This window comes from Notamacropus eugenii, chromosome 1 (assembly GCF_028372415.1).
Source record: "Notamacropus eugenii isolate mMacEug1 chromosome 1, mMacEug1.pri_v2, whole genome shotgun sequence".
In the NCBI taxonomy this organism is placed as follows: Eukaryota; Metazoa; Chordata; class Mammalia; order Diprotodontia; family Macropodidae; genus Notamacropus; species Notamacropus eugenii.
Window position 1 is genome coordinate 142,253,076 of NC_092872.1, and position 26,437 is coordinate 142,279,512.

At 37.2% G+C, this 26,437-nt stretch overlaps 1 protein-coding gene and 1 pseudogene across 2 annotated transcripts in view; both read right to left on the bottom strand.

Moving 5' to 3' along the window:
* UNC13C (unc-13 homolog C) overlaps nucleotides 1-26,437 on the bottom strand; it is a 769,865-nt gene that overhangs the window by 103,000 nt on the left and 640,428 nt on the right. The window lies entirely within an intron of this gene.
* On the bottom strand, nucleotides 23,040-24,498 carry LOC140524157 (derlin-1 pseudogene; annotated as a pseudogene).

A 26,437-nucleotide genomic window follows, 5' to 3' on the forward strand; every position in this document is an offset into this window, starting at 1 on the left:
TATTGGTTTTTATCTATTTCATATACACTATGAGATAGTATTATGTTACAGATTTTAAAATAATACAAACGATTGTGGTATATAGCATTATCTATTCAAGTGGGAGTATACTTATAAAGCAGGCAGCTAGGTAGCTCAGTGGATACAATGCTGGCACTGGAATTAGGAAGATCTGAGTTCAAATTCAGCCTCAGGTACTAGCTGTGTGACCCTGGGCAAGTCATTTAACTTCTGTTTGCATTAATAACCAATTCAGTATTGTTGCCAAAAAAACCCCACCAACAATGAAGTTGGTCCATGAAGTCATAAAGAGTCAGACATGACTGAATGACTGAATAACAACAATACTTATGCTTATAAAATTATTTTGGAATATTTTGAGCATTTTTAGCATAAATTTATTATTTGAAAAATCTGCTCCTTTCCAAAATGTAAAATGATGATTTAGGCTGAGTGGCTGTGTTTACCTCTCAGGAGGGAACATAGTTCTAAAGAGGTGAATTAAATTCATTTCATTTTACATACTTCCAACTTTAATTTAACCAGTTACTTAGAAATCCCTAGTTACAGTGACATATGTTTTGTCTGATTGAAAACATATCTCATGAACTGGCAAAATTATTTTAAGTATAGTTTAACTCACTGAAATTAATCCTAACTTGCAAACATGAGAACAGCAATACAAAAATTGTTACCATTTAATTATAATATAATATCTGTAGTTGATCATTTGTTACCTTTGTCAATGACATTAGACCACCAAATATTAGAGCTAGAAAGGACCTTAAAAATCACCTGGCCTAACCCTCTCATTTCGCAGGTGAGGAAAGGGAGACTTAGGGTCAAAATGACTTGCCCAAGGTCATGCAACTGATGTCTGCCAGAACTGGGACTAGACCATAACTCTCCTGACTTCCATTGCTTTCCATTATACCCAATTCCTGCTTAAGTCCACATGTATTAAGAGTGTCTTCTCCACCACTGTCACATGAACCATGGATGGCGACAATAACAGTGATAACAAAGACAATAATCTATAATAATACAATTATTAATAATGATAAAAGCTAGCATGCATAAAGTGCTTTAAAGTATGCAAAACACGTTACCTATGATATCCTCTGAGGCATGTACTATTATTATCCTGATTTTACAGATGAAAGAACTGAGGTTTAGAGAGGTCAAGGGACTTGCCCAGGGTCACTGGGTAAATAGGATTTGAAGTCAGGTCTTTCTGATTCCAAGTCCAGTTTGTATATTGCTCCATTTAGCTACCTCTAATATTCACAAATGTTATACTACAATTTTAAGCCTTTAAAAAAAAAAAGAAAATTTCACTGCATAGATTACTGATAATAATAGCACATTTTCCCAGCATTATTATCTATTTGAAAGTTTATAACAGCAAAGAGTTAGCAAAAGCATTCTTGTACAAAAAGCTTAAAATATGCCCTTAGATGATCAGTTACTGTAAGAGGTATGGCATACCACAATCTACCTTGTGCTGAAGTTATTTGTGTAAATGTCTTTTTGTCTCTCCTGGATTAGCAATTCCATGAAGGCAGACACTGTAACTTAAATTTCTTTGCATCTGTCTTCCCTTTTCTCTTTGCTCGTAGTAAGCATTTAGTAAGGATATATTGAATAACTATTATTAAAACCTGACTACATCTTTCTTCTTTATTTGGACTGACTATAAAGTAAAAAGTTTTGTAAATTTAAAAAAGTTTGACTTCTAGAAATCTATTTGGTATGAATGACTGAATTTAGTTTATTCACCTGCTCCTTTGGGAAAAAGGAAAAAAAGAGAGAAAAAGGGAGAGAGGAAGAAGAATGACTTGAAAAGAATAATTTTAGTAAATATAAAAAAAAAGAAATGCTGAGTCAACTCCAGTCTTCATAATACCTAAATCAGATCTGGACTGCATTCTAGGCAATGCGTGGGAGTTTTAATACCTAAGGGTAGACAAATCGAGTGTGATCCAACTGCTTAGATTAAACCATGGAGCTGGGCTAGTTAGCTTCTGAATTTTCTCACCACTACAGCTGTGGTCACATGTACCATGTTAGGGTGAGGTAATCAGCTCCTCTCTGCACCATTTCTGTTCTTTCCTAAAAGGGATATAAGATGTGTTCCTAAAAGAAGGCTCTCACAAAGGCACAGATATTTTGAACTGTTCATTGACAAAGAGCTTTAGTATTGGAGACATCTAGTCCTCAGATCTGTTCTGAGGAAAGTGTTTTTTGGGAGGAAAGGTGTAATATAAATGAGGGTTATCTTGAGCCATCAATATAATGTGCTTCAGATGTTTTTTTTTCATCTCCAGTATTAGTGAGAGGTTGCTATAAGAAATCATAGTAAGGCTGGGAGGATTACTATGGCTTGCATGACACCAAATGCTAGATTGACATTTGGATTCATGTTGAACATGTCTTGCCTTTGTATTTACCACACTAGAAAATGGCATGTGAACTATGTTAAGGACATAGGATTCCATGGGTTAAAACCAAGATGGTATCTCCTTTTCTGGGTCCTAAACTATCTACTTCCTCTGGAAACTTAGGCAACCTCTTTCATTTGAAAACTGGCTTCATTCAGTTAGTTTCCCTATTCTTAGCTCTTAATAGTTCACATGTAAATAACACTTTCAGTTATCAGCCTTATATTACCTCATTTACATGACCTTTTACTGGAAATCTTCCTTTTGGGTCACCTATGTAAAATCTCACCTTCTAGATAGAACCAATGTTCTAGGCATCACTCTATCTAGTCCTAGAACTTGTATGACTACTGTCTCAATACACTCATACTCCTTGTATGGTTCAGTCTCCCAAACCAATGAACTCCAGTCATAAACTGAGAACTGGGAGATCATCTATTTCAAGTCTCTCCTTTTATAGATAAGGAAAATGAGGCCTAGAGAGATTAAATGACTTGTTCAGGGTCATGCAGGTAGTTAATGCTAGTTAACTTTTCATTCAATAAATATTTAATTGCCTACTATAAGCAACAGGTTGTGTTAAGGAGAAATACAAAGATAAATAAGGCATATCCTTACCATCAAAGAGTTTAAAACATAGCTTATTCAGTAAGACATCTGCACAAATAAGTAATAAAAATTAAAATACAATAAATGTGCACAAGGAATACATAATGCCATGAAGTCAGATGAAGGGGAAAAACATTATCTTCATTTACAGGAATCAGGGTTATCTTCATGGAGGAAGTTGTATCTGAACTTGACCTTGAAGGGTAGATTCAATCTATGCCAGTAAGCATAGATTGGTAGAATAGGGAGTAGGCAAGCATTCCAGGCATAGGAGAACAGCATGAACAAAGATGCAGAGGTAAGAAAGCATGAGAAGTGTTTAGGGGACAGCTAGCAATCTGGTTTGGAGGTAGTGCAGAGTACATGAGGGGGAGTTGCGCTTGATACAGTTAAAAAGCTAAGTCTAAACCTACAAATCCTATGAATACCAGGCTAAGGAAGGAGCAATGAGGAACCTTTCCCTTTTTCTTCACTTCTTAGAAGGTTTTTGAAAACTGGAGCAATATACCTAAACTCCAGGAATAATAATCTGGTGCTTGTATATTGCTGGAAAACATGTTAGGAGACTAACGAAGTTGCCTAGGTCAGAGGTGAAGAAGGTCTGAACTACAGTGATGGCAGGAAGAAAGGGGACAGATATGAGAGGCACTGAAGAATTAGAATGAACAAGGTTTGACAATATAGTTAATGTATACAATAGAGGAGAAGATGAAGCTGATATAGAAGAGGTAAAAAATGACCCAGGTTACATCCAGTCAAAGAAAACAGGGAAAAAAGTAGTTTAATTGACAAACAATAGGGAAATCAGGGGGAAAGAGAATAAAAACAAAACCCACGAGTTCACGTTTAGATACGTTGGAGATCTTCATGAGATTTCCAGGTGGAGACGTCCAGAAGGCAGCTGGGACAGTGACAGGAAGGTGAAAATCACAGGAGCGACTGAAAGGACCAGAAGAGATGATGTAGGGAGAAGAAAAAGCCAAGGACAAAGCCTTGGGAGAACATGCATGTTAAAGGTACTGACACGAAGAGGACTGGTTAGAAAGGTAGGAGGAAAAACCAGGAGTCTGGTGTCACCAAAACCAAAGAAAAAAATAGTATAAAGGAAGAAGCAGGGGGAAAAGTGGTATAAACGGTCTAATCAATGCACTTCCCAAATGTCAAATATTTGAAGCGAGAAATCATCTTTAATACATCCCCCCATACTTCCTTAAATGTAGTGAACACAATATCCCAGATGGAATGTGATAAGCACAAAATAAAGTGGGACTGTCACCTCCACTATCCTGGATATTAACCCTCTGTTAGCCTAGCATACAGCATTAACTTTTTTGGTATGTCATGTTGCACTCTTGATTCTTATAGAGCTTGCAGAACAATAAAATTAGATGTTTTTTCTTTTGCAGAGGGGCTTCTATTTCTCAACACATCTTCCATTTTGTGCATCTAAAGTTGATTTTTTTAATCCAGAGAGGTAGTCTGCCTTTATTCCCATTAAGTTACATCTTATTTGATTCAACTTAATATTTTAGTCTGCTAAGTTTTTTTGAGGGGGGGGTGTGTGTGTGCTAATTCTGTCTTTCAATGGGTTAGCTAGCTCTCCTAGATTTGTGTCTCCTACAAATTTGATAGACATGACATCACTGTCTCTATTAAAATCACTAAAACCTATCTTAAATAGCATTGGGCTCTCACCTAAGGCCTTCAAACATAGGTAAGAATAGATAACCACTTGTTAGATCTGCTATAGAGGGAATTCATTTTCAGATAAAGGTTGGACTAGATAGTCACTGAGATCCTTTCATGCTATGATGCAATCATATCACTCTTTCCTTTCAGAAGTTTATTCTTGAAAAATTTCCATCTCTCCTGGGATTTTAGTCTCTGATATCTTACCTTTCCTTTTCTTAACTCTTTGAAATCTGTTCTCCCCAATTATAAGATCAATGTCGGATTATGTCTTTTCTCTATCACAAATTCATAAGATCATACAATTAGAGGTTTTGTGTTGGAAAGGATCTTGGAGGGCACGGAGTCCAACTCCTCCCTTTTTCTCACAAATCAGAAAACTGAAGGAAAAGAGAAGACAGCAAAGAACAAGTGCCTGAGACAGGATTTGAACCCATATCTTTCTAAGTTCAGGGTCCTATTTAACAAACCATAATCCCAAAGTTTCCCATCATTTCCACTTCAATAACTGATTCCTCCTAGCTAGTGAGATGTAGAATAGATGTTCCCCATATGGCTTCCTCTACTTTTTGAAGGATTAAATCATCACTAAGGAAAGTCAAGAAAACCTCATCTGCTTTGCTTTTAGAGAAGAATTCTATCAGATGTGTGGATAATTGAAGTCCTCTATCACCAATATATTACGTCATCACATACAAAGTTTATGATCTATTTCTCTATTTCCCTTCTGTCCTGGTGGTCTGTGCCATACTGTGATGTCAATATTGCTTCAATTTCAGCCTTGATTGATCTCTTTACCCAAATGTTCCCCACTCTAGTGTCCTCCTCTCCAATACCTAGATTTCCTCACATAAGTGTCTCATTTTAATACACAATTATCCTTTGTCTTACTTCTCTTCCCCCTTCCTCCAGCTTTTTGCTTAGTTTTTTCTCTATGAATAAGTTAAGCCAGAAGGTATCATCTTCTGCAGTTCTTGGCTCCCATTCCATACCAAGTCTCATTGATACCTTGTTGGGTTTTTTTTTCTTGCTGGGTCACTTTTTTAGTTGTGTCCAACTCTTTATGACCAGATTTGGGGTTTTCTTGGCAAAGATACTGGAGTGATGTGCCATATCCTTCTCTAGCACATTTTAGAGATGAGGGGACCGAGGCAAATAGCATCAAGTGACTTGCCCAAGGTCACACAGCTAGTAAGTAACTGAGGCTAGATTTGAACTCAGGATGAGGAGTGTTCCTTACTTCAGGCCTGGTACTTTTTCCAACGTGCCACCTCGCTGCCCACTGATACCTAGTTTAAGTTAAATTTATCTCTTTGTATTATGTTCTTTAGATAATCGATGAACAGATATTGATTAAGTACCTACTCTGAGTCAGGAACTGAGCTAATCTCCAGCTAGTCTAGCTTTTTATCCATTCTTTATTCTTTTGTTGTACACTCATCAGAAACTATGGCTTTTATTGCTGGCTCCTTTCTTGTATTTCATTTCCTAAGGATTACTGGGCATTTCTTCTAGTTACGGTAGATATGTAGGGGTAGTTTTCTCCACCATTCATTTTTCAGTGTAAAGCCTTTTTTTAGAATTAGATTTGCATGACTTCAGGCCAATACTTTTTAAAAAATCAGTCCTTGTTACCAATACTCTAGCCCTTGCCAACAGCCAATCATTCCTACATTCAATTCCACAAGTATTCATTAAGTATTCTTAGATTCTAGTCAATCTGCTGCATCCTGGGGATTCAAAGATAAGAAAAATAGTTCCTACCTTCACATAGCTTTCAGTTTACGGGGAAAATACATCAGAACACAAATGTATGCATAATTTGAGGATGGAGAGAACACTGACAGCTGTGGGTATCAAGAAATGAAGTGATAAATTGTGTTTTGAAGGAAGATGACAGAAGAGATGAAGAGAGGGTGAAAAGGCAGGCAGGTGGTATTAAGAAAGAAGGAAATGAGCATTTATTAACCTCCTACAATGTGCCAGACCCTGTGTTAAGTCCTTTACAAATATCTCATTTGATCCTCACAAGAACCCTGGGAAGTTAGGAGGTACCATTATCGTCCTCACTTTACAATTGAGGAAACTGAGGCAAACAGAAGTTAAGTGGCACAATGTTTCTGAGAAGAGATATGAACTCAGATCTCCCTCATATTGCCCTGTCCAGGGCTGTATACACTGTACTCTTAACTGCACAGTGCTAGACTTGGAGTTAGAATAATTTGAATTTGAACCTTGCCTTCCCTGTGTGACCACTGACAAGTCACTTGGCCTCCATTTCCTTATCTGTAAAATGGTTTGATTTTAGAGGTATTAATTTTTGGTATCCCCTACCTCACAGGGTTGTTGAACTAAGTCTATAAAACACTCTGCAAACCTTAAGACTCTATGTGAATGTTAGCTACTATATTATTATTTTTATTTTTATTATGGCACAAAGAACAACATTCAAGTTTTGGGTAACAGACGTCAAATTTTGAACAAAGAGGAATAATTTAAGGCTGAAGAATAATGCGAAACCAGATAGCATAGAGCTTTGGTTAAATCCTAGGTATGTTTTTTCTTTAATTCTATAGGCAATACAGAAGGTTTTTGAGCAGAGCAGCACCTCATAAATGAAATCTCACCCTTTCCCCCATTGTTAGCACTTCCTCTGTCTTGAAATTGTACTGTATTTTCATACACATGTTCATGACAGTGGATGCAGTAGATAACGTGTTGGGCCTGGATTCAGGAAGATCTGAGTTCAGTTCTGGACTGTGATACTAGCTTATGACCTTAAATAAGTCACTTAATCTCTCTTTGTCTCAGTTTCCTGAACTGTAAAATAGGGATAATAACAGCATCTACCTCACAGAGTTGTTGAAATGAAATAGTATTTGTAAAGTGCTTAGCACAGTCCCTGGAGCATAGTAGGAGCCTAATAAACGTTTCTTCCTTTCCCTTTCCCATTTCTCCTTTCCCCTTATGGCTCCTCAGCAGAAAGTCTGCTTCTGAGAAGGGACTGCTTCATTTTTTTCTTCATTTTTAGATTATTCAACATTTCTCCCTAATTTCTAATTGCACTTAACCTTGACCTATATGTTATTTTCTGTCCCCATAGTGTTTTGAACCTATTCTTTTGTGTTCCATAGATACAAGTCCATATCAATATATTCTATCTTAGAATATGAGGTACAACAATTTAGAAGAATTTTAAAGCTGGAAGGGACATTAGTGATGCTCTCTACCCTACCTGGAAGATTCCTGTTGAGATGTTATTCTAATTGCCTTAAGGAAAAAATGTCTAAGAATTCCATACAGCCAAGTAACCATCATTTTGGATAGCAGTCTGTGGTATTTCTTTTCTGCCTTCGAGATTTCCATGAGCTGCTATCCTAGAGGCATCTGTTTTGCAAATTTGTGTTCCTGACTTCATGGTCTCGGAAAACTAAAAGCATCAATATTTGCAGCTTCCATACTGATTGAGGATAATGCACAGGAAACAAAATTATAAGAAAGTTGTCATTTTTAGCTCTAAAGGTACTCATTGACTTTAAGTAACTTAGTCCAGATGAGCAAAAAAAAAAAAAGAAAAAAAAAGATTGGCTTATCTCTTTCAATAGATTTAGGAAAGAACTTGAGGCTTGCAAAATTTTGACTTTTGAAATAGGCTTTTTCTATGGGAATTAAATGAGGCAAACCTTTTAATCTCATCAGTATATATTTTTTTTGCAAAAATTTTTATATTTATTTATTTTATATTGTTTATATTACCTTTTATATATTTTGGCTTTAACTTCATAAAAAAGTATTTCTTAATTTTGCAGCATTGAAAACAAACTTTTTCTTTCATAACAGGGTTTGGACTTAAAGTCACAAATTTCTGGAGCTAGGGAAAAACAAAAATTTTGTGGGTTTTTCTTCTTTTTAGTGGTGAGGAAAAGCCAAGTAGGATGATGATTTGTTCAATAATACACAGAGCACTAAAGTTAGGACTAACACCCAGATCTTTTGACTCTCAATTCAATTCCATGGACTTTTGTCATGTTGCTTACTTCATGCAAGGCATTGTGGCAGTAGAAAAACAAAGACAAAAAGAAAATATTATTTGCTGTAAAGGAACATACATCATAGTGCAGTGCCTTTTCCATTGGGCTGCCCTGCTTCTTTTCATTGAGTCAGTAATGAAAAGTTCAATTATATCATGTTAAAAGTAATATTTCTTAATCTTGATGTCTTTAATTAATGCATGATTTAGGGCATTTTCAACAAAGGTCACTTCTTCGTGCTTATTTGTGGAAAAAATGATACGATGGTGCTTTTCATTTTGTCGTTGAAAATAAAATTTGATTCTTATTACTATGCTGAGTGAGGAAACTAATGAAGTTATGAAAAATATATGTATATTTAAATATTTTCTATAGATGGAAAGAAATATGTTTTCCATAATGCAGACAGTTAATGTTTCTATAATTGCTACTATGTATTCTGCAAAATTTTGTTCCTGTTTCATATCTTCTCCGGGCTCATTGTTAGCTGTTCTCACATTCTTACAGTTGCTAATGGGCTGCAAAGCTTTATGTTCTTGCAGGGGCAATCTCACATAAGAATTGATCGGGTGCTCCTTGAAAATAAAAAAAAGAACTGTATTCTCTTATAAAATATTTATCTGAAAGATTTTCTTTTTATGATACTAAGCAGTCAAGACATGGATTGTGCCTAGGTTAAAAAAAATGAACTAGAGTTCAAACAAGGAAACAGTGAAAAAATATTACAGGGTTATGCTGTCATAAAAATGTCTTAATGCTTGCTGAATGGACAAAAATAGAAATATCTATAAAAAAACACAACACAAATTGTGGTGTAGGTGTCCCTGGAAATCTTTAAGGAAATAAGATGTGACTGTATTTTGAGTGACTTATAGGAGTTTAACGAGGAGATTTCATGAATCTTTCCACAGTCAATAAGTCAACAAGCATTTTTATGTGTATGTTCCCTTCCATAAATATATATGTATAGCCAAGTATATAAATTTAGTATTGAATTTTATTAAAAATGAGAGCTTAGTATTAGAATTGGGGGTTTGTAACATTAATTATTTTAATTAATTTAATGTATTATATATATAAATTAATGTATTTTATATGTATATTTTATATATTTTGCATTTTATATGTATATGAGTATATATAATTATATTTATATATAAATGTAATTTAATGGATTAATGTAATTTATTAATTATTACATTAATTATTGCATTAATTAATTATTACATTAATTAATTACATGAATTAAATACAGTTAGATTGTATTTAAAATTGTATTTAAAATTAGATTGCATTTAAAGTTATAGTTTAGTATTAGAATTGGGAATACAAATGCAAAGTGAAATAGTCAGTCATCTCAAGGAGCCTGCATTGAACTGATGTCTACCCTAGCCTGGGTAGTAAAAGTAAAGTCAATGAGTCAGTTGATAAACATTTATTAAGCACCTACCATGTGCCAGGCAGTGTGATAAGCACTAGGGACAAAGAGAGGCTAAAGAGTCCTTGCCCTTGAGGAGCTCACAATCTAGTCATGTAAATAGGGTTGATAAATCTTTAAGCTTATATAAATTTTAGGCATCATAATGAGGATTCTCTGTGGTAGAATGGTATTTCAAATACTAATGCTATGCAGGAAGTAATAACTAGAAGAAATGATACTTAACAGGAAGTCAAATTAGTTATGAAAAAGGTTAGATTAGTAAAGAACTCCTGCTTATGGGACTAAGAAGTTTATGAAAACTTAAGCTTCATCAGTTTTAATGGGTCAGGAAAAAACCCCATAAAAAGACCACAACCATACTGTGTGTGTGTGTGTGTGTGTGTGTGTGTGTGTGTGTGTGTGTGTGTGTGTGTGTGTGTGTGTGTGTGTGTCAGTGTCACTGTGAGACAAAAAAATACTTCACATTTCCATTCTGGTAGAATTTCATTATAACCTCACATTGTAGGAATATTTTAGGGAATATAGCAATATAGCCACCATGCTTATATGTCTTCTGTAATCAATTTATTGCATATGGTTTAGTTTTATAGATGAAAATGAGTATCATCTATGTCTTCTGACAAGATCAGTGTATTTATTTCAGGTTCTTAGTCAAGTTCTGGGGCTTCTTTAGAAACTAATTATACCATCATAAAGTTTGAAAAGAGGTAATTCTTTTATTTATGGAAAACACTGATTCAATTAACCTGTATCTCCACCACTTTGTGAAAACAATGGGACTTTTCTGCTGGTCTAAAAAAAGGCTCCTCCTTTCTCCCCCTTGCCAGGTTCCTGCTGAGTAAGAATCTTGAGTAAAGTCTTACTGGTTTAAAAAAAAAGTGATGACAAGGGGAACAGGGAAGAATATGTCCCCTGTTGATGGCTAAAACATGAAAAAAAAACTTTGCCAATCTTAAAGTCCCATAAATGCCATTGTTACCAGGGCAGCACACCCCTCAAATAATTAGAAAATTCCTAACAAAGTATTCTTTTATATGGAGTACCTTAAGCGTACCCACCAAGAAAGAATGGTTATGGGTTAGCTGTGTCCAGGAAGTAAGATTTCATTAGTTTCCAAATTCCTAATAGTTTGAAAAGGTATAATCAGAATGATCAGAGTGGGAAATAAGTAATGCAATGGAAAGGAGCATCATTCACACAACTAAAAGGAATCTTACAGATTATCTAAAAGAGAAGAAAATAAGCATTTATTAAACACTTACTGTATACCAGGCAATGTTTTAAAAGTATTAGCTCATTTGATTCTCACAGTAACCCTAGGAAGTATGTGTTATTACTGTTCTCATCTTATAGTTGAGAAAATGGAAGCAGAGGTAAGTGATTTGCCTAGGATCACACAGATAATAAGTGTCTGAGACTGAATTTGAACTCAGGTCTTCTTGACTCCAGGCCTAGCACTTTATCTGCTGAGCCACATAACAGCTTCTAATTAATTCCCTCATTTTTTAGATGAAAGAACAGAGATGTCAAGTGACTTGTTCAAGGTCATGTAGGCTGTAAATGACAGAAGGTTTGAACACAGGATCTCTGACTCCCATACTCTTTCCACTCTACCATGTTCCTCCTGTGAGGGTATTATAGCTCCCAGCAGGGATGAACTATGTAAAATAGAACCTTTGCTTCCTTTCCTATCTCCTGAAGGTTTCCTTGATGAATTTACTTTCCTCATTAGGGACTGAAAGAAACTAATTGAAAAAAAGGAGTCTGGGTGGCTTGTATAGGTTGTAACAGGAAATGAAGTTTAAGAACATCACCTGCTTGCATCAACCTTTCCATTTGAGGGGGATTATCTGGTAGAAGAAAAACAGACAAAAAACTCTTGACATTTTCATTACAATTCTCCTTTAATGAGATTATTGGCTAGGTTAAACTTAAGGTGGTTTTAGTGGCTAGTTTCTAGTCACATCTATTCAATCACCTTAATGGATTCCCTTCCCCTCCTCCACTTTTAGTCCTTCCAGCTTCTATACCAATGTCTTACTCATAGTGGGCATTTAATAAATGATTATGTCATTGTGTGTTCATTCTTCATTGCCAAAAAAGACCATGCCATCAGAGAAATAATGACATGACTTGCACTTGACTTTGTTTTGAGTGAGGGAGGGCTGTGCAGGTCACCAGCCTCACTTCTCCTCCTGAGCCATCTGAATCCAGTGACCAGATATTCATCAAGATGACTGGAGATGACCCAGGTTGAGGCAATTGGGGTTAAGTGACTTGCCCAACGTCACACAGCCAGTGAGTGTCAAGTGTCTGAGGTGAGATTTGAACTCAGGTCCTCCTGACTCCTACACTGGTGCTTTATCCACTGTACCATCTAGCTGCCCCAATTATGTTGTTATTTGTGAAGTGGATGTTGGAGTTTTCTTGGTAAAGATCCTGGAGTAGTTTGCCATTTCCTTCTCAAGCTGATTTTACAGATGAAGAAAGCGACAAATAGAGTTAAGTGACTTGCCTAGCGTCAGCTAGTAAGTATTTGAAGCCAGATTTTAACTCAGAAAGATGAGTCTTTCTGACTTCAGGATTGGAATTCTACTATACCACCTAGATGTCCTAATAAATGATTTTAAAATTGAGTAATTCTGAGTTCCTACTAGGTTTCATTTTGGGTTGAAATTTAGTGAGCAGACACAGATAGGTTCTGATGTACATTGGAAGAAGGAATATCCACAGAGTAGAGGTTTCAGGAACATTGGATTTTAGGTGTGCCACTGTAATAGGAGATGGTGGGAGGAGGCAGGCTAGGAAGAGTAGGAGCTCTGGACACTAGTCATTCTTTATGATTGTTCTGTGGTTCCCAAACATGTGAAAAAGCAAAACTTTCAGTCAAATAATATTATAGAGATAAACATAAGTCTTTTTTTAAAACAGAATTCAGTAAAATGATACTGAGAATTTGGCAAATGAGTTAACAGTATCAAAGGATCATAGATACAGGCCTGAAAGGGACTAATGGACCTCTTTGTACAATCCCTTCATTTTACCAATGAAGAAAACCACGAAGGATCTGTCCTTTTAAGATATCTGGCATCATAAGATAATTTTAGCCTGATGTTTTTCAAGTTAGAGTAAACTTGAGAGTGCTGACCAGGGGGCATTCTGTAGGCTTTGAGGGGTCAGGTCAAGTCCAGGACCACAGGGCATTGAGAGTTCTTCTTTCAATGGGAGCTCTTCTTTCAACTGTGGATGAAAGGTTATTATTACTTAGAAAAAAAGCAAGTAGTCTCATTCCACAGAGGACAGAAGCTTCAATAATATTTTTAGAGTAAAAAAAGCAAAAAGTGATAAATGAAACTGATTGTTATTTTATTATGAATCAACAACACATTCTATATTAATTTAGCTTTTATGTGTTGAATCATATAATATTGGTGTAAAGAAAAATAAAATGAGTAAGCAATATAACATACTGAAAATTGGACCAAAAAACTTCCCGTCAGTTTCTTGTCATTGCTCAAGTGATCCCATACACTTAGCAATATGTAAAATAAAAATAAAAAAGCCAGAATGATTTTTAAAAACATAACCCTTGAGATTTTAAATGCATTTGCACATCCTCCTCCCTCTCCGCATTTTGGAGGAATGAACATTTTAAGGATCAGGGAAATTTATCATTTCTAATTTAGTGTGCTATTTTAGTTTAAAATTTGTAGTTTAACGTTTGTACGTTGCAGACCAATACTGTGTAAACCTGAAGTAATCCTTAAGAATGCCATTGATGAGAAAGTCATAGTGTAGACTTACTGCAAATAAGGAATAATTTAGTCCAGGGGTGCGGAACCTGTGGCCTTCAGGTCACACACGGCCCTCTAAGTCCTCAAGGACAGCCCTTTGACTGAACTCAAACTGTTCTAGGTGCCCCAACCCTGGCTTAGTCAATAGGGAGCTAGACTTGAGAGTCAGAAAGACTTTGGGTTCATATCCTGCCTCAGGTATTTATTAGCTATATGATCACGGACAAACCACTTATTTCTCTGCACATCAGTCTCCTCATCCATAAAACAAACATAATAATAGCATGTATATGATAGAGTGTTGTTAGAATAAATAGATAGAATGTATGTTAAAGATTTTGTGCATGGAGCCAAGATGGTGGAGTAGAAAGACACATATACTCTAGCACTCCCCCCACAGCCCACAAAATACCTGTAAAAAATGACTCTCAAAAAATTCTAGAGCAGCAGAAGCGACAGAACAACAGAGCAAAAGAGGTTTCCAGCCAAAGGTAACCTGGAAGGCCGACAGGAAAGGTCTATCTCATGGGGCACTGAGAGGAGCAGAGCCCAGCCCTGGCCATGTGGCACTGGGAGGAACAGGACCTGAACAGACCTCTGGGGCAGAGTTCCCAGCAGGGAGGATCCCAGATCCCTCAACCTACAAGCAACAAAGAAAGCTCCAAAGGTTAGGGTGGGAAGGCTTTCCCAGATGGGTTAGAGGGAACTCCAGGGTTTCCTCCAGCAATAGCCCCACGTGATGGCAGACGCCATGGCAGCAGAGTGCAGGCAGCTACCGTGGCCAGAAAGCAACCTGGGTCCATTGTCCAAGCAGCTCAGCTTAAAGCCTCTGGCAGTAGGGAGCAGTTGATCTGAACCTCAGCCCTGAATGATGGCCCCACCCCCACCCAAAGCCCCAGAAATCCAGCAGCTGAGTAGAATCTCAGCCTTGAACATGGCACTGGGGAGAGGAGGGACAATAGGACCAAGCTGGGAAAATGCCCAAAAATGAAAAAAGAAAAAAAAATAAGACCATAGAAGGTTACTTTGGTGAACAGCTGTCTCCTCCCACACTTTAAGGAAGAACAAGGCATACTGCCGCAGGAAGTCAAGGCCCCTGCCTCCAAGGCCTCCAAAGGGAACTTAAATTGGATTCAAGCAATAGAAGAGCTTGGAAATGTTGCTTGCTAAAAGAGAACCAAAAAAATGCTGAGGAAAATAACACCTTTAAAAAGAGGCTGACTCAATTGGAAAAAGAGGTCCAAAAAGCCAAAGAGGAGAATGAGGCTTTAAAAAGCAGAATTAGCCAAATGGAGGAGAAGGTTCAAAAGCTCACTGAACAAAATAGTTCATTGAAAGAGAGAATTGAGTTCAGGGAAATGAATGACTATGAGATAAACCAAGCAGTTAAAAAACAAAACCAAAAGTTTGAAAAAATAGAAGACAATGTGAAACATCTCATTGGAAAAACAACTGACCTGGAAAATAGATCCAGGAGAGACAATTTAAAAATTATGAGACTACCTGAAAGCCATGATCAAAAAAAGAGCCTAGACATCATCTTCCATGAAATTATCAAGGAAAACTGCCCTGATGTTCTAGAATCAGAGGGCAAAATAAATATTGAAAGAATCTACCAATCAACTCCTGAAAGAGACCTGAAGAGAGAAACTCCTAGGAATATTGTGGCCAAATTTCAGAGTTCCCAGGTCAAGGAGAAAATACTGCAAGCAGCTGGAAAGAAGCAATTCCAATACTGTGGAAATACAATAAGGATAACACAGGATCTGGCAGCTTCAATGTTAAGGGATCATAGGGCTTGGAATAAGATATTCCAGAAGTCAAAGGAACTGAGATTAAAACCAAGAATCACTTACTCAGCAAAACTGAGTGTAATACTTCAAGGGACTTTCAAGCATTCATGATGAAAAGACCAGAACTGAAGAGAAAATTTGACTTTCAAACACAAGAATCAAGAGAATCATTGAAAGGTAAACAGGAAAGAAAAATCATAAAAGACTTTCTAAAGCTGAACTGTTTGCATTCCTACATGGAAAGAAAATATTTCTAACTCTTGATACTTTTCTCAGTATTTGGGCAGGTGGAGGGATTGTACACACACACACACACACACACACCCCTATAGACAGAGAGTACAGGCTGTGTTGAATCAGAAGAGATGATATTCACAAAAAAAATAAAATAAAAATTAAGGGGTGAGGGAGGAAAATATTGGGAAGAGAAAGAGAGAAATGGAAGGGGGCAGGCTATAACTCATAAAAGAGATAAGAAAAATCTTGTTCAATGGAGGAGAAAAGGGACAAGGGGAGAGGGGAAAAGTGAAGCTACTCTCTCCACATATGGCTTAAGGAGTGAATAACATGCTCACTGAATATGAGAATCTGTCTTGCACTAGAGGAAAGTAGGGAAGTAGGCAACAAGTGAGGTGAGGGGAATGATGGAAGGGAGGGCAAATGGGAGAAGGGAGTAACTAGAAATAAACACTTGTGGGAAGGGACAAGGTCAAAATAATAAAGGGAGACAGAGTAGGATAGAGGGCAATGTGGTTAGTATTGCACAGCATGATTGTTACGGAAGTCTTTTGCAAAATGACACATGTTTAGTCTGCATTGGGTTGCTTGCCTTCTTGGTGGGGATGGGTGGGGAGAAAGTGGGGGAGGGAAGTTAGAATTCAAAGTATTGGAAACGGATGTTGAGAATTGTTACTGTATATAACCGGGAAATAAGAAACATGGGTAATGAGGTGTGGAGATTTATCTTGCCCTACAGGAAAAGGGAGAGGATGGGGATGAGGGAAGGCTGGGATATGATAGAAGGGAGGGTACATTGAGGGAAGGGGTAATCAGAATACAAGGGATTAGGGGATGGGGGAGGGGAGAGAAGGGGAGAAAATTGGAAATGTTACAAAGTGATGTAAAAGCAATTAGTATTAAAACAATTGACTGAATTAATTACTGAGACTAAACCAGAGACATCTTTAGTTTGGGGAAAAGAATTTTAGTCTAAATTTCCTAGAGGCAGGTAACCTTGGATAAAATTTGGCATTGATGGAAAAGTTAAGGTTTTAATGGTAAACTTGATTTTATGATTGCTATTTAAGCAGGAACTAGAACATGTATAGAAAGGCATGTAAGGTAAGAAAGGCAAGTCACTTAAGACTTGCATCAAAAGATGTTCCTTAGCCAACGTGAATTTATAGTCATATCTGAAACCTGGTTATTGGAACTTGCTATTTTAAGATGCTATGGGACTATTAAGTGACTGTTTTTCTGAGTCTAACTCCAGGTTTGGATAGCAAGAAAGGCAGTCTGAGCTTCCAATCAATGAGGCCAGTAAGCCTGTGAGACGCTGGTATGAACTGAAAAAGGTGATCTCATGGGAAAGGTGGGAGAGTGGCTGTTCAGCCTGGGCTAAGGTAGGATTCTCCTGACTCAATTTCCCCACTGACACCTGGCAGACTTTAAGTCTGACTGAGTGCAAGTTGACAATTTACTCCTGCCTGGAACTAACATGAAGTTGGGGAGATGTTGTTTCCCTGCAATGTCTCTACTCTTAGTGGCAATTTCCTATAGTCAAAAGGTTTGTAAGCTTAATACCAGATCTATTAAATTATAGATTGTTGGTAGGGCAACATCTGAGGTTAAGTTTAAAATTAAGATATTAGGATTAGAACTTCAGACCAACAACAATAAGTTAGGGTCCTTTAATTCTTAGTAATACTGTGGAGACAATCAGGGCAAGGGCTTGTGAATTTAGCATACACAATTATTATTTGTGTCTCAGTTGGTTAATGTAAAAAAAAATTTGTTTGTGGTCTATATTGTAAAAGCTTTAAAAGAAGCATTAAAAGAAGTATCACCTGACCAAAAGTTGGAATTGTTTTATGTGATATGAACTGTGTTAAAAATGGAAAAAAAAGATTTTGTGAACACATAGTTTGTTAATGACCTATCATTAACACACTATTTAATATTTTATAATATTTATAAAATACATTTATAAAATATTGTTTAATGTTTTATGGTTGTTTATATTTTATTAAAATAAGAGACCTGGTTAAAAAAAGAGTATTTATAAAGATCTTTGGGTTTTATGAATTAATTTTCAGAGGACGCAAATTAAATTAGAGAATAAAAAATAAAAATAAAGAATATAAATCTGTGTTACAGGGGTTTGTTTGTTTTTTGTTACACTTGTGATTTCCTTGGGAATTCCTAAGAGGAAATTCTTTATCAATGTAAATGAGCATCTGCTTGGCACTTTCTAGTCTTAAAAGAACAACAGGTTAAGTAACAGAGAATGTGCAATCTGTTATAAGGTTATTCAGTTGTAAATATGCCACATGCAGGTACCCTTCCATATAAGAAAAAAAGTGGAATGACTATCACTGAAAATTCATAAGGGAGAAAAAATAGTCAAAATCTGTTTTTAATGGCTTTTCCCTAAACTTACCCCTTCCCTATCACTGCACAGGCAACATCATCCACCCAGTTCCTCTGGCTCTCAACCAAATAGTCATCCTTAACTCTTCACTATTTTTCATCCTTTCCTTGCATATCCAATCTGTTACTAAGCCCTATTGATTTGGAATACACCTTACTTCTCTCTTCTGACACTGTCATCACTATGGTACAGGCCCTCTACACCTGAACTATTGCAGTAGTCTGCTGGTGGCTCTACCTGCCTCAAGTCTCTCCCCACTTCAATCCACCATCCATTCGGTCATCAAAGTGATTTCCTAAGTCACAGGTTGGAACATGTCACCTCCCTACTCTTGGCTCTCTATTGCCTTAAGGATCAAACGCAAAATCTTCTGTTTGGGATTCAAAGTCCCTCATGACCTAGCCCCCTCCTACCTTCCCAGCCTTCTTACATCTTACTGTCTACCACCTACCCTTTGATCCAGTGGTACTAGCCTTCTTGTTGTTCCATGAAGAAGGCAATGCATTTCTCAGCTCCTGACATTTTCTCTGACTCTTCCCCATGACTTGAATGGTTTTCCTGATCAAATCTGTCCACTGACATCCCTGACTTCCCTTAAATCTCAACTAAAATCCCATCTTCTGCAGGAAGCCTTTTCCAACCCTTCTTAATTCTAGTGCCTTCCCTGTGTTATTTGCTATTCATGTATCTTGTTTGTATATATTCATTGCCTTGTTATCTCCCCTATTAGATTGCCAGCTGCAGGAGGGGCCTTTTGTAACCCCAAGGCTTAGCTCAGTGCCTGGCACATAATAGGTGCTTAACAAATGTTTATTGATGGACTTCTTCAGGTTCATCCTAGTACTATGAGTATGCATTGGTAAGGACTGCCCCAACATTCTTCCTTCTAGTTAAAAATGAACAGAGAAGGTGAATAATCCCAATTTTTATAAAAGTGTAGAGTGGCTAATAGGAATATTAAGGACATTCTTGATGGGTAAATGAAAGAGGAAATAGCACAAAAAAATGAAAAACTTGTCAACCACAGGGCATGTGCAAAAATTGAGAAGGAGAGGCAATGTTGTATAACGAAAAGAACACCAACTCCGGAGTCAGAGGGATTGGGTTCAGATCTTACTTGAGATTACCTATGCCAACCAGTAAGGTGGGGTAGTGAATAGAGAGCCAGACCTGTGGTCAAGAAGACTCATCTTCCTGAGTTAAAATCTGGCCTTAGATACTTATTAGCTGTGTGACCCTGAGAAAGTAACTTCACCCTCTTTGCTTCAGTTTCCTCATCTGTAAAATAAGCTGGAGAAGGTAATGGCAAACACTTCAGTATCTTTTCCAAGAAAATCCCAATGGGATCAAAAAGAGTCATACACAACTGAAAAACAACTGAACAATAACCTGCCACCATAGTCAAGTCATTTAACTTCCCTGGTCCTTGAAATTCTCATCTGGGATTGAACTGGTTCTATGATCACCAAGCTGAATTCATATGAAATCACCATATGAATTCATATGAAAGAGTCTCAGGTGGCTTTTTTTTAATTAAAAAATCATTTTTAGTGTTGTGGTTACTTTATGTACAGGGCTGGTATTTTCTCAGAATTATAGATAACTGGGTGTCCTATATTTTAGATGATGATTATTCATATGTATTATTGTGAGAGATAATAAACATTTATTTGAAGGAAGAAATATAAGTTTTATGCCTTTATTATTTCTACATATGCAACACATTCATAATTCTCATAAATCAGTTATTAAAATATTTCTTAAGGAACTTTGTAAATAACACATCACAACTTACTGAAAATAAATTTCATTTTGGAGAATTTTTTTCTTTTATAGTAAAGATTAATTTATAGACCACGTAGGCTGAATCCAATTTTTTCCGAGTGGTGGCAATACATTTGGAGAATTAAGAGAAACAAAATTAGGTTTTTTTTGTTTGTTTGCCACTATTATCACTGTTGTTGTTGCTCAGTTATTTCAATTGTGTCTCACTCTTTGTGACCACATTTGGGGTTTTCTTAGAAAGGATACTGGAGTGGGTTTGCCATTTCCTTTTCCAGCTTATTTTACAGATGAGAAAACTAAGGGAAATAGGGTTAAGTGACTTGTCCAGGGTCACACAGCCAGTAAAGTCGGGAGCTAATGACAAGTCTTTCTGACTCCAAGCCTGGCACTCTATCTACTATACCATCTAGCTGCCGCCAAAAAAAATTTAATATGATGTAATGGGGTCTGAGTGATGAGAAAACAAAGCATGTTCCTAGATTACAAGGCCTCAAGAGAAGAAAAAGGTCACCATGGAACTGAAGTTCTAAAGGCATGTGTTTCTACATGTGTGCTTCATATCCAGTGTGCATACACTCCTCTCCCAAACATTTGTGTATATTGAAGAAAAGTAGGTCTCAAATTAATGGAGGGAGAAAGAAGAGAGGTGAGTGGTACTATTTTACTATTTACTATAATGTCAATTTTGTAAATGCTTTTGTTTTGGGCCAGTGGTGTCCACTGGCTGACTTTAGGGATAAACACATTGGTGAGGGCTTATGAACTACATACAGCTTTGAGAGTTGGGCCCCACATCATACTCTTGAAGCTGAGATTCTTGAGTCCTTTCCCCTCCCCCTCCCAAGAATATAAAACGAAAACCTAGGCATACTGAGTTGTGAAAATGACACAGAACATCTCTTAGATATACAATTACGGGAATTAGATATACTTTACAGCCTTGGCATAGTCATAAGAACATAAAACATTAAATAGGTATCACTAGATGATGGTCAGATTTGTCAAAATCTGTTGTTAAATTAGAATATATAAATGATGAGAATAATAATTTACACAAACTACTGCCTTTCTTCCTGGGGGTGAGGTGGGGACACTGAAACATTGTCTTTCAATATTCTTCAAATCTAAGGAAGGCTGTGAAAAAATTTGATGAGTAAAACAATGATTTATGCACATATTAAATTCCTACTGAAGGAAATTGTGAGGAATAATTTGGAAGATTGGTGGACTTAGTTAAAAAGAATTGCCCATATTAATAGAGTAACAACAAGGATGTAAAGAAAAAGCCACCCTATTTTATACAGTTAGCTAGCAAGAAACAGAACTGCATTTTCATGATTCATTTTGGAAAATGTAGAGCCATTTTTCAACCAAAAGAATACAGTAACAAATTGATCCTTTTGTACTTGTTTCTTCAGCACCTAGGACTGTGCCTGGCAAATAATAGACACTTACAAATGCTTTTCCATTGACTGAAGCTCTTTTAATAATATATGTTGTGGATTTCTGGATGTGTTCCAAACAGGCTAACATTAAAATGTGAATGGCATTAATCTGGTTCCAGCCTACTCTTCCAGGCATATTATATATTGTTCCCCTTCAGGCACTCAGTGTTCTAACTTACTGTCCTACATGCTGCTCCCATTACTTCTGGAACCTCATCTTGTATCTATCTCTCTTTACAGGAGCCTGGATTTTTTTGCCTCTTGAGAGTCTTAGCTGCTTTCAAGACTCATAGCAGTGGTACTACCCTACTACAAGTCTTCCTGATCCTCCAATCACTTGGTGCTCTTTTTTCCCACAAAACTAATTGAATCATCTGTGCAAATGTTATATCTCTCCCAAAAAAGTACAAGCTCCTTGAAGAGCTGCTTGCTTTTCATTTTGTCTTAAACATTTGGTGGGAAGAGGGAAACAGAGTTGCCTAGTATAATGAAAATTAAGTGACTTGTCCAGGATCACACTATAAGTGTCAGAGGTATCTGACTTGAACCTGGGACTTTCTGACTCCAGAACCAACTCTGTACTTATCATGTTATTATTACCTCTCACCTGATATACAGTAGGTACTCAACTCAATGCTTGCTGGATGGGACTGAATATGTGTGAACATTGTTGGCCAGTCCTGATTGAGGATACAGACAGCTGTGGCCACTGAATACACATTCTCATAGCTTCCTATTAAGCAGAGCTCACTTACTGCCTGAAGGTTATTTGTTGTGAAGCGATTCAGATAGGATTAGGTGGTCCAATGATTTGTGCTTTGTGTGTGTTCATCCTTCGTTGCCAAAGATGACCATGCTCTCAGAGAAATGATGACATTACTTGCACTTGACTTTGTTTTGAGTGAGGGAGGGCTGTGCAAGTCACCAGCCTCACTTCTCCTCCTGAGTCATCTGAATCCAGTGACCAGATATTCATCAGGATGACTGGAGATGACCCAGGATGAGTCAATTGGAGTTAAGTGACTTGCCCAAGGTTACACAGCTAGTGAGTATCAAATGTCTGAGGTGACATTTGAACTCAATTCCTCCTGACTCTTGCACTGGTGCTTTATCCACTGTACCACCTAGCTGCCCATTTGTGCTTTGTAGAGTCATAAGGAAAGAATTAGAGAAGTTATAATCATTGTCGCTATCATCACTGATTATCATTAACATCATTGACATTTATGAAGTATTTTTTTTAAATTCACAAAGCATTATCTCACCCGGGTCTCACAATAATCCTATGTGGGTAGTGCTACTGGTCTTAGACCCATTTTACAGATAAGAAAACAGATTCAGTGGGTTGACTGAGGCAGGATTTAAATTCAGACCTTACCTGATTCTACATTTAGCATTCTGTTCAGTCCGGTAGTTACTTGGCAATTATTTCAATTTTTAAGGTACATCTGCACGTGAAAAGTACCATTCTCATCAGTGAGAATGCCTTTTTGGGGATAAGGTTTTTTTGGCTTTGAAAGATGCAGAGGTGACGTTTATTCACAATCATAAAGAAAAGAGTGTGATCACTAATTTGGAGGGAAATTAAACATTTCTCTTTGGGACTTTTAACAATTTGCCTTATACTGAAAAAAAAAAAATGGTATTCCCCATGGGTCAGATCCACCAGATTTAGATAAAATACAGATCTTCAGCACAACTCACACCAGAAAGAATCCTGAACTGCCCAGGATCACTGCTTGCTAAACACCACTGAATTTTTCACTGATTTCCTAGTCAGAAGCCTTGGACCCAGCTGCGTTGACTGCCTCCACCAAGCTGATGTTCTGCAGCTCCCCACATGCTCATAGATAGAACACTAAATCCAGAGACATTTCCTTTCCTACTAGGAAGCCAGCAGTATAGACACCGAGGTGTAGGCAGAAAAGTTCTTCCTCCCAAATCCATTGAGTATTCAAACATTAAGAAATAGTGTAGATGTCTGACAAAATTTCCTATCAGCTCATTGATAACCAAGACTCCAATAATGTAGTTGAATACAAGAATGACCCAAGGCAAGTAACAGTAATCATGTTCCAAATCAAAATGATACAGTCATTTCTCTGTTCATCTGGACCCAGACATAGAATACTGATATGATCAAAGAAATCATCAGCAACTGCATGCCCATTATTAAACCAGTGATAACGATGCAAACCCAGTTATAAAGGAGTATGAACATATAGTCCTCTGGCCTTCCATCAAAAGTTCCTGTTTCTAGTCGTGTAGAATACTGAGATGAGAAATATAAATTCACCCAGTAGAGAAATCTGGTTTCTGGGCCAAATGGAAAAAAAACATCTATTGCAACAATTCACCTCCATATGTGGAAGTGGTACAGGAAGGTATCAGACCATACCAAGAAGTAGTTTGTGTTGGTTGATGAGGCCGAGTTTGCCTACAAAGGGCATTACAATGGCACTGGTGAACTAGTACTGCATGATCACGAGGATGCTCCTAAACCAGTCCCTGAGATCTGACATCTTAGTAGCTCCCTCTCGCAGAGACCTGCAGCATCACTGCAGGATGAGGTTTGTTTTTTGTTTTTTGTTTTTTTGTTAAAACATTAATAGGCAATTTTCTGCACAGGCTTTCCTTCTGGGCCAAGGGGGGATTGCATGAAACGGTAGATGAATCGAGAAATGTTGTATGATGGCTTTATCTCATTTTAGACTCTGAGTCAATTTCCCTTTCAGCAAATAAATAATTTGCATAAAGTACTCAACTCCTAACTTGAAAAAAAGGAAATATTCCCATATGGTCCTCTTTCTATTGTAGCTGAAAAATTTCAAGGAATAAAACCTTCTTGATGTGCTTCTAAGATAAAGTTGGAATCTTCACTTTTCCTAGGGTAAGTTGTGAAGTGGAATTAACTGGATCCTTTGCCTTCTCTCCTACTACCCTGTAATCCATCTTACATATTACTGCCAGATCACCATCTGGAAAACATTACTTACTTATGGACCTTCCCAGCCCTAAAACTTGCAGCAGGCCTTCACTGCACATAAAATAAAATCTAGCATATGAGGACATGCATAATCTGGCCCTACACAATGCATTATTGCATTTACCATTTAGTCCCCTATAAGAACCCTCTGCTCCAGACAAGTTGATAACTCCAATCTATTCACCCTCCCCCGCAAAAAAACCACCCTCACATCATTTATTTATTTATTTATTTATTTATTTTATTTATTTATTTTTCCTCCTGCCTCTATCCACTGTCCCACCTAGCTGTCCCTCCAAAGAAGAGATGAAACTCCCCTTATTTCTTTTTTTTTTAAATTATATTATTTTTATTTACTTATTTAACTTTTAACATTCATTTTCACAAAATTTTGGGTTCCAAATTTTCTCCTCTTTTGTCCCCTCCCCTCACCCCAAAAAACGGAGCATTCTAATTGCCCCTATCACCAATCTGCTCTCTCTTCTATCCTCCCTCTCTGCCCTTGTCTCCATCTTCTCTTTTGTCCTGTAGGGCCAAACAACTTTCTATACCCCTTTACCTGTATTTCTTATTTCCTAGTGGCAAGAACAGTACTCAACAGTTGTTCCTAAAACTTTGAGTTCCAACTTCTCTTTCTCCCTCCCTCCCCACCCCTTCCCTTTAGAAGGCAAGCAATTCAATATAGGCCAAATCTGTGTAGTTTTGCAAATGACTTCCATAATAGTCGTGTTGTATAAGACTAACTATATTTCCCTCCATCCTATCCTGTCCCCCATTACTTCTATTCTCTCTTTTGATCCTGTCCCTCCCCATGAGTGTCGACCTCAAATTGCTCCCTCCTCCCCATGCCCTCCCTTCCATCACCCCCCCCCACTTATCCCCCACTTTCCTGTATTGTGAGATAGGTTTTCATACCAAAATGAGTGTGCATTTTATTCTTTCCTTTAGTGGAATGTGATGAGAGTAAACTTCATGTTTTTCTCTCATCTCCCCTCTTTTTCCCTCCACTAATAAGTCTTTTGCTTGCCTCTTTTATGAGAGATAATTTACCCCATTCCATTTCTCCCTTTCTCCTCCCAATATATTTCTCTCTCACTGCTTGATTTCATTTTTTTAAGATATGATCCCATCCTCTTCAATTCACTCTGTGCACTCTGTCTCTATGTGTGTGTGTGTGTGTGTGTGTGTGTGTGTGTGTGTGTGTGTGTGCATGTGTGTGTGTGTGTAATCCCACCCAGTACCCAGATACTGAATAGTTTCAAGAGTTACAAATATTTTCTTTCCATGTAGGAATGTAAACAGTTCAACTTTAGTAAGTCCCTTATGACTTCTCTTTATTGTTCACCTTTTCATGCTTCTCTTCATTCTTGTGTTTGAAAGTCAAATTTTCTTTACAGCTCTGGTCTTTTCATCAAGAATGCTTGAAAGTCCTCTATTTCATTGAAAGACCACTTTTTGCCCTGAAGTATTATACTCAGTTTTGCTGGGTAGGTGATTCTTGGTTTTAGTCCTAGTTCCTTTGGCTTCTGGAATATCCTATTCCATGCCCTTTGATCCCTTAATGTAGAAGCTGCTAGATCTTGTGTTATCCTGATTGTATTTCCACAATACTTGAATTGTTTCTTTCTAGCTGCTTGCAATATTTTCTCCTTGACCTGGGAACTCTGGAATTTGGCCACAATGTTCCCAGGAGTTTCTCTTTTTGGATCTCTTTCAGGCGGTGTTCTGTGGATTCCTTGAATACTTAGTTTGCTCTCTGGTTCTAGAATCTCA